The 9339-nt window shown below is 44.0% G+C and overlaps 1 protein-coding gene across 3 annotated transcripts in view; it reads left to right on the top strand.

Moving 5' to 3' along the window:
- Positions 1–9339, top strand: part of Cpeb3 (cytoplasmic polyadenylation element binding protein 3) — a 184791-nt gene that overhangs the window by 123 nt on the left and 175329 nt on the right. Inside the window, exon 1 of one of the 3 annotated variants that reach the window (XM_029472532.2) lies at positions 17–225. The exons of 1 other annotated variant lie outside the window; for it this stretch is intronic. The gene's annotated coding sequence lies outside the window, so the exon portion shown is untranslated. Of the gene's footprint in view, positions 1–16; positions 288–9339 lie in introns of those variants that run through there. One more of the 3 variants, XM_029472531.2, reaches the window with a different exon arrangement.

Here is a 9339-nt window from a genome sequence, read left to right on the forward strand (position 1 = left end):
CGCCGGGGTCACGACGCAGGGGCGGCTCGGAGCAGCCTGGGAGATGTAGTCCTCGGACCGTCCCCGCTAGAGGCTGCACAGCCCGCCGGGACCCCCGCCGCCGTGCCCGTCGCCGCCGGGCCGGCGCCCTCCCGTTTCCTTCCTCCAGGGGGAAAAAAAAAATGTCCTTCGGGCCGCTGTCCGGGAAGCGGCAGCATGTGGCGCTCCGCTGTCAGTAGCAACAAGGTCAGCGCCCCTTCTCCGCGTCTTGTCCCCTCAGCTCTCGCGCTCAGGTGGGACAGAGCCAGGTGAGGGGTGGCGGCGTGGAGGGCCAGTTTCTGGGCCGGGTCAAGCACGCCGGGCCGCGGCGGCGCGAGGCCGGGCGCTCGGGTCAGCCTCGGCCGCGTCAGAGCCCATCTTCGGGGCGGGACGGGTGGCTTAGTGCGGGGCTGCTCTGGAGGGGCGTGTGGGTAACCCGAGTGTTCGCACCGGCGTCTCTGTGTGTGTGTTGGGGACATGGGAGAGCATGGGGGTGGGACGCGAGCAACCACTTTGCCTGTCCAGGAACCTTCTCGGTTCTGGTGCTGTCGCCCAGCCTTCGAGGGCTTGCGGGCAGCCTCCAAAAGGGACGCGCTGCTGAATAAACAGCCCTTGCTTGCTCAGCTGTGGGTTGTCAGGAGTGTTTGTTTCTTTCCGCAGCTGGTCACCGTGAACCATTCCTAGGCTCCTTGACACCTCTAAGCAGGTGGGTCCGGGGCGAGGGATCAAAAAGGGAAGAAGTCACAAATCACGCCTCTGTCTTCTCTGACGCCGCCGGAAGGGATAGCTTTGGAGCGGGGAAAAGAGCTGTTGTTGACTTAAACCGATGCGTAATTTGGACGACCTGTGGCGTTGTTTAGCGCTGTGATTGGTGGGATGTTTTGCTAGTTTTCCGTTGGTTGTGCCTACGGGTTTTTGTTTTTTGTTGTTTTTTGTTTTTTTTCTACAAAACGTTTGCTGTTTCTTTAAATGAAAATGTTTCTTTAAATTTGAGCCTGGAATGGTTTCTCAGGCCTATAATCCCAGACTTGGAAAACTGAGACAGAAGGATTATCTGGTCTGTATAATGAATTCCAGAGTAGCCTAGATTAAGTAAATAAATAATCAATCAATTAATCAAGGATATGGTAGGCGTCCAATCCCGTAACCCCAGCACAGGAGAGGAGGAGGCAGAAGGATTAGGAGTTCAAGGTCAACCTCTAATACTAATTAGTTTGACTCTCGCTCAAAAGGACACACAAAAAGCTGCGTAGGCATGGCCAGCAGATCTGGGAGGGTCTTCACAGATTCAAAATCAGTCCGGGTTACAGAGAGAGATCCTATCCCAAAACAGTAACCATCAAAGCTACTTTTGTTTGAGTTTTTGTATCTGCAGCACAGGGATGACTGGACTCGGAGATCCTCCTGCATAGAGCTCTCCAGATCTGGAATTATATAGGTATGGCCCACCACACCCAGAACCGTTGAAAGGCTTTCAAAATTATTGCTTAAGGTAGATTTCTTTTACAACCAGCTCTTACCTGTGTAAATCTATTTTTGTATTAGTGTGTACATGGTCAGGATAAATAAATAAAATACATAAATTTATTCGACCTCCAATTTCTGAAATATGCATTTTTATGTTTATTTATTTATTTTGAGACACGTTCTCACCGTGCAGCCCTGGAATTCACTAGGTACACTAGGCTGAGCTTGAACTCAGAAGTTTGCCTCCCTCTGTCTCCTGTGATTAAAGGCTTGTACCAACAAACAAGGCTATTTTTATTATTTTTGGGGGGGAGGGTACACGTATGTGTGCAGAAGTCTAAGGTCAGCTTTGGGTAGATTGATCTATTGTTCTCCAGACTGGCTTTCTCAAAGAACCCAGAGCTTGTTGGTTACCTAAACCAGCTGGCCAGAGATTTGCCTACCCTTGTCCTCCCTGGGGCTAGGATTGTAGATGCCACAGGTACACATGGCCTTTGTGTGGGTACTAGGGGCTGGAACTTGGGTTTTTATGCTTGGGTTACAAGTACTTTATATCTAGAGCCTTGTACTGGCTAGTTTTGTGTCAACTTGACACATCTGGAGTTATCACAGAGAAAGGAGCTTCAGTTGAGGAAATGCCTCCATGAGATCCAGCTGTAAGGCATTTTCTCAATTAGTGATCAAGGGGGAAAGGCCCCTTGTGGGTGGGACCATCTCTGGACTGGTAGTCTTGGGTTCTATAAGAGAGCAGGATGAGCAAGCCAGGGGAAGCAAGCCAGTAAAGAACATCCCTCCATGGCCTCTGTATCGGCTCCTGCTTCCTGACCTGCTTGAGCTCTAGTCCTGACTTCCTTTGGTGATGAACAGCAATATGGAAGTGTAAGCCGAATAAACCCTTTCCTCCCCAACTTGCTTCTTGGTCATGATGTTTGTGCAGGAATAGAAACCCTGACTAAGACAAGCCTCTAGAAGCATGGTTTCATGAAATATTTTAGGATACTATAATTAATACTCCTTCTCATGGAAAGAGAAATAGGCCGCCAACCTTTGGAAGGAAAATGAGTAGATTAAGCAGGGTGTGTAATATTTAACTTATTATTATTTTTTTTGCTTCGTGTGCTATGCAAGCCTGCTTCTAGTGTGTGTTTCTCTTTTAAGCAGTTAACCATATGGGATATAGGCTGACACCATGTCCATTTAGCTTTGTGGTTTATATTAAGGGGAATTCCCATTTCTTCTTAGATTTTTTTTTTTAAATGTTGTTTTGTATGTTTGCCTGAGGATCTTACATAGCACAGTCGGCCTGGAACATAAGTAAAGTGTGATCTAGATCATGATTTTCCTGCATCTGCCAAGTGATAGGATTTCAGGTCACCAGCTCCTATGACCAGCTCTTCTCTTGTTGGTTTTCTTTTCTTTTTTAATTAAAAAAATAGATTTATTCTTATGTGTATGAATGTTTTGCTTGCATGTATGTTTTTGTATTACATGCATGCAGTGTCTACAGAGTCCAGAAAGGGGCATTAAATCTCTTGAGACTGTGGTCACAGATAGTTGCAAGCCATCACATGGGTAATGGGAATCGAGCCTCGTCCTCAAGATGAGTAGTTAGCTCTCTTAACAGCTGAGCCATCTCTCTAGCTTCTGTTGGTTTGTCATCATTCACCCCCCCCCCCAACCCCATACACACACACACATACATACTAGTACTTCTTTTCAGGCAGGATCTTGCTACGTAGTCCTGGCTGGCATGTAACTCACTAGATGGTTAGGTTGTATTCCATTTTGCTGAAGCCCTCTTCCCTCGCTTCCTGAATTGTGGATTATAGGTGTGGTCCACCATGCCTGCCCCCTCCTCCTTTTTAAAGATTGGGTTTCACCCTGGAGTCTAGGCTGGTCTATGTAACCTACGATGTCCTTTTACTGGAGGTAATCCTTTTGCCAGAGATCTGTAGGGATGGCCCATCACACCCTACTCTGTCCTCTGACCACCACGACAAGCGCTGTCAAATGTATGCTGGCCCACCATCAGAAACAATATAAATGTATTTCGTACATAGATAATTTGTGGTGAATGGTAGTCAGCCATGGCAGTAACCAGCATGACTATAGACATTGGTTTTTGCCCATTGCTATAGTTTTAGCAGAAATTAATTTACTGAAAATATAAAAAGATTTTCCATGCCATAGATGGGAAGAATAAGAATTGACAATGTGGATTAATCTTAAGAGTTATAGAATATGTTAATATTCTCTATTTAAAAATACTTGGTTATGAACTATTCTAAATATATCCAGAAATGTAGAATAATGAATGATTTAATGTTCTTCTATCACACTTGTTTTGAACTGTCTGCCAAAAAGGGTAATGAAGGTTTTTCAGAGAAATAATCTAACATCTTCAGGCATCCTCCAAAGAACTGTCAATTGCCAAGGTTAGCGATAAGCTGTGGGCGGAGCCCTCATTTCAGGCTATGGGAAGTTCTTTGTTAATTCCTTCAGCAGATGTGCCCAGAGAATTCATAATGTAAATGGGCACTAGAATAGCAAATTAAACTGTAATTACCCTCTAGGAGCTCAGAAAATGTTTGTGCTTACTAAATGAAAAGGTACGCAGACATAAAACATTATGCAATGATAATGTGGCAGTGTGTGCAAAGTCACCAGCTTAGCCTAGAAATACAAAGGAACTCACAAGTTTGTAGAAGACCCATGTGGGCTGCCATGTTAAAAAGAATGTCTTGACATGGGATATGTCACTTAAGATTAGACAGAGAAGAGTTTGGGCCTGGATTTAAATGAAAAGATTTAAAGACAGGAGTTAACTTCTCTGATTCAAGTGTAGGTTTCTGTTGCCTAAGTGGGAAAATATGTTTGTCTGAGGATGTATGATATAATGAAAAGGCCTTGAAGTCACGCAGCAGTGGGAATACAGTGAGAAGTAAAACCAAGTCCACTCTGCCTTTGTGAGGTCTACTGATTGGTGGGAGAAGCATCCGAAATGGTAACTTGGAATTGAGCACTTACAAGGAATTATAATTAGGGGTTTGACAGGGAGGCCAGGGCAAGCTTTTCTGAGGAATTGTCTAGAATACTAAGGACAGAAGAAGAGCAGTCATTAACTAGAAAAGAGAGGAAAGAGTACTCAGGCCAAAGAACATGTGTAAGTGCCCCAGGAGGAAAGTGCTTTGATAAATAAAAGCATTGAAACAAAGAGATTTTAAAGTAACTTTGATCCCTAAAGTTCAAGTGACCCGTAATGAAGAGTCCACAGGCTTGTGTTAGGAATTTTGCCCTTAGGAGAGATGGAAACTCACAAGGGTGGGGTAGGCCTGACGTGAGAAAGAGACACATTGTGTAAGGAAATTAGGTTAGTTCATAGTTAGAGGTTTGTCCTGGAAATTTTGATCAGTGTGCCCTTCAGTGAAACTAAACTGGCGATCCTGGACTGCTGTCTCTATTTTTGTTTGTTTGGTTTTGATGCAGGGTTTCTCTCTGTATACCAGGCTGGCCTCAAATTCACAAAGATATACCTACTTCTATCATCTGAGTTCTGGGATTAAAGGCATGTACCACTACATACTGACTGTCCTCTTTCTTTCTAATAAGGTCTTGCTCTGTAGTCCAGGCTAGCCTCAAATTTCTGCGTTCCTAGATCTGAGGTGATTAAGTATACGCCATCATTCCTGGTCTGCTCACTACTAGTTCTTTAAGATTCACAGTTGCATGGGTCAGGTGATCATCAGAAGCAGTAAGGGCAGGAACCTGGAAGCAGGAGCTGATGCAGAGGCCATGGAGGGGTGCTGCTTACTGGCTTGCACCTCACAGCTTGCCAGCTTGCTTGCTTTTTTATAGGACACAGGACCATAGCCCAGGATGGCACTTACAATAGGCTGGGCCCTTCCCCATCAATCACTAAGAAAATTCCTTACAGCTGAATCTTATGGAGGCACTTTTTCAATTGAGAGTCCCTCCTTTCTGATGTCTCTAGATTGTGGCAAGTTGACATCAAACTAGTCAATACAGAAAGAAAAGAATTATAGGGCAGTATAGTATATTTTCCCTTCTGTAACTTAACCCTGTAATGTCCATTTTATTTAGCTATTTTGATTTTGTTTTGGTGTGTGTGTGTTTTCTCTCAAGGTAGGGCTTCTCTGTGTAGCCTTGACTGTTCTAGAACTCACTCAGTAGACCAGGCTGGCTTCCAACTCAAGAGATTTGCTTGCCTTTGCCTCCCATGTGCTGGAATTAAAGGTGTGAGACACTGCCCAACTATTTTGACTTTTTATACAAGTTTTACTTTGTAGTCTAGGCTAGCCTGGAACTCACTTTGTAGCTCAGGCTGGCCTTGAACTCTGAGCGCTCTCTTGTATCAGTCTTTTTTTGTGGTTGGATTATGGGCTTGAGTGTCAACTTTATGAGAAAATGTATATGGAAAATAATTTTCTTTTTCAAACAGCCATGTGTTCATAGAGCTACCCAAAATGTCTTGTAGAACTAGAATTTCCCCAGATCTTTTCCAGAGAACTTGTGAAGTCAAGGATATTTTCATGGGCTGGTGAGATGGCTCAGTGGGTAAGAGCACACTGACTGTTCTTCCGAAGGTCCTGAGTTCAAATCCCAGCAACCACATGGTAGCTCACAACAAGAGACCTGACGCCTTCTTCTGGTGCGTCTGAAGACAGCTACACTGTACTTATTTATGGTAATAAATAAATCTTTAAAAAAAAAAGGATATTTTCATAATAATAGGAAAACATCATTTGCATTTCCATTGCATTAACATTTACATTGCAATGGCATAAGCAATTGCAGATAAAAATTCCTTGCACATGAGCAAAGTTCAAAAAGCACTGGACTCAGACAGCACTAATGGTCGTATATTTACCACAGCATGTGTGCATTAAACATTAGAACCAAATAGTTTTCTTTACAAGTTTAAGCAGTTAAAAATATTTATTGTGTTAGTCTTTACACTTTAATATTCATATTTGTATTGTCTGTATCTGAGCAGGTATGATGCACCCTTCTCCTGCATCTCCAGCATGGTAGCCAGGCGCAGTGGTGTGCACTTACCCCACCCTGCCCTGTGACAAGGGAGATAGAAGGAAGGTAGATTGCTTGAATGAACACAGAGATTTGAGGCTAGCCAGAAGTCTTGGGGCAAGCATTGTAATTCTAGCACTCAGGAGGCAGCCTGGGCATAACAACACCCTGTTTCAAAAAACAAATAAAAAATAAACCCAAATAGCCCAAATTGAAAATGGACAAAAGAGCTGAGCAGACATTTCTTTAATGATAGTGAGCAAATGAAAAGATTTTCATTTTTCTTTTTTTTTTTTTGTATTTTTTATAAAGATTTTATTTATTTATGTGAGTACACTGTAGCTAGCTGTCTTCAGACACACCAGAAAAGGGCATCAGATCTCATTACAGATGGTTGTGAGCCACCATGTGGTTGCTGGGATTTGAACTCGGAACCTCCGGACGAGCAGTCAGTGCTCTTAACTGCTGAGCCATCTCCCCAGCCCAAGATGTTCATTTTTCATTAGCCTATATAGCATATGGATTAAAGTGACGTTTGACTTGCTTTCTTTCATCTGAAACTGTTAGAATCCTTAGGATCTAGGAGTTTTTCTTGGTTTGTTCTGGGTTTTGATCCTGGGCATTGAGTCTAGTACTTGAACCAGTGGGCTCTCTTCTCAGCACGTGGGCTTTCTTTTACTGTATACATTTGCTTGGGTTTTGGGTTTTTTCCTCCTGAGAAGTTCTTGACTCTAAATTGACTACTAGTTGCTTGTTGCTCCTGGAACTTGACTTTCAAGGTGTGCTATTTCCACAGCCCTCTGTTAATCTTAGACTCTCACCAACATTCAGAGTGCCCCATTCAGAGGCAGCTAGATAGAGCCTCTGTTGAGAGGCCTAATGATGCCAGTGAACCTGGAACAGGAGGTGCCATGCAGAAGTAAAAATAGACTGTTAAAGGGAGAAGATAGAGTTTAGAAAAACACAGACTGCAGCTACCCAGAATTCAAACAGTTTGGAGATAATTTGCTGAAAAGTTAGAAAAAGCAGGCAGTATTCAGATTTTTTTTGTAACTTATTCACTTTACATCCTGCTCACTGCCCCCCTTCCACAGCCCTTCCCTCATGCCCCCGTCTCCTCTGAGCAGGTGGGCTCCCCATCAGGAAAGAAAGAACTGACACCTGCAAGTTGTCTGCTGATCTCCACATTTGCACCTTGCTGTCCATACATAAGTTTTTAAATGTACGCTCTGGAAACCAAAGTCAAATTTACTAATTTATTATTTTCAGTCCCAGTTAGCTATTGAAAGGGAGAAAACCGGACCCCACAATTAGGAGGAGGGCTTATCTTTCTGTCTGTCTTTCTTCTTTTTCCTTCCATCCTTTCTTCCATTCATTTTACAGGTATAGGAGTTCCCCCTGCATGTATGTCTGTGCCCTATGTGTGCAATGCCTGAGGAGGCCAGAGAGGGTGTCAAGTTCTGGAGTTAAATGTGGTTCTAAGTCACCAAGTGGGTACTAGGAACCCAACTTGGGTCCCCCATGGGAAAGGTAAATATTCTACTACTCTGAGCCATCTATCTCTCCAGCCTTGAAGGTGGTGGCGGCGGCGGCTGCTGCTGCTGCTGCTGCTTCTTCTTCTTCTTCTTCTTCTTCTTCTTCTCTCTCTCTCTCTCTCTCTCTCTCTCTCTGTGTATGTGTATGTGGTTGGTTTTTGCTTTTTTCGAGACAGGGTTTCACTGTGTATTCCTGGCTGTCTTGGAACTCACTCTGTAAATCAGGCTGTCCTCCAACTCAGAGATGTCTGCCTCCTGAGTGCAGAGATTAAAGGTGTATGCCACCTCTAATGGCTTGAAGGGTTCTTCTTTACCTGCCAGGTACATCTATGGAAAACACATAGCCACCCCCCATGCCACATGGTGAAAAATTGAATTTTCCCTCAGAGATAAAACAAGGATGTATGCTCTTGAAACTTGTTTTCAACAATGTCCTAGAGGCTCTAGTCAGGTCAATTAAGTAAGAAAAGAAACAAAAGGCATCTGTGCTGGTTAGTTTTTGTCAAGTTAACACAAAGTCTGTGGGCCTTCTCTGTAAGCATTTTCTCAATTGACTTGGGAGGGCCCACATCCCACTGTGGGAAGTGTTACCCCTGAACAGGTAGGCCTGGGTTATATAAGAAAGCAAGCTGAGTGTGCTATGCAGAGCAAGCCGGTAAGCAGCATTCTTCCCTTGTTTCTGCTTCAGTTCCTGACTCCTGGGTTTTTATTTGAATTCATGCCTTGACTTCTGTCTTAGTTTTACTGCTGTGAACAGACAGCAGGACCAAGGCAAATCTTATAAAAACAACATTTAATTGGGGCTGGCTGGCAGGTTCAGAGATTAAGTCCAGTATCATCAAGGTGCAGGCAGAGCTGAGAGCTCTACATTTATCTGAAGGTTGCTAGCAGAACACTGACTTCCAGGCAGCTAGGATGAGTCTTATAACCCACACCCACAGAGACACACCTACTCCAACAGGACCACACCTTCTAATTGTGCCACTCCCTGCACCAAGAATATGCAAGCCATCACAACATCCTTTGATGATGGATTATAACAAGTAAAGAGAAATAAATACTTTCCTTCTGTGATGGTTTGAATATGCTTGGCTAGGAAATGGCACTATTAGTAGGTGTGGCCTTCTTGGAGGAGGTGTGGCCTTGTTGGAGGACATATGTCACTGTGGGGGTGGGCATGGAGACCCTCCTCCTAGCTGCCTGACAGATTCAGTCTTTTCCTGGTTCCCTTTGGAACAAGATGCAGAACTCTCAGCTCCTTCTCCAGCACCAT

Source organism: Mus caroli, unplaced genomic scaffold, assembly GCF_978045245.1.
Source record: "Mus caroli unplaced genomic scaffold, Mus_caroli_1 scaffold_20, whole genome shotgun sequence".
Lineage (NCBI taxonomy): Eukaryota > Metazoa > Chordata > Mammalia > Rodentia > Muridae > Mus > Mus caroli.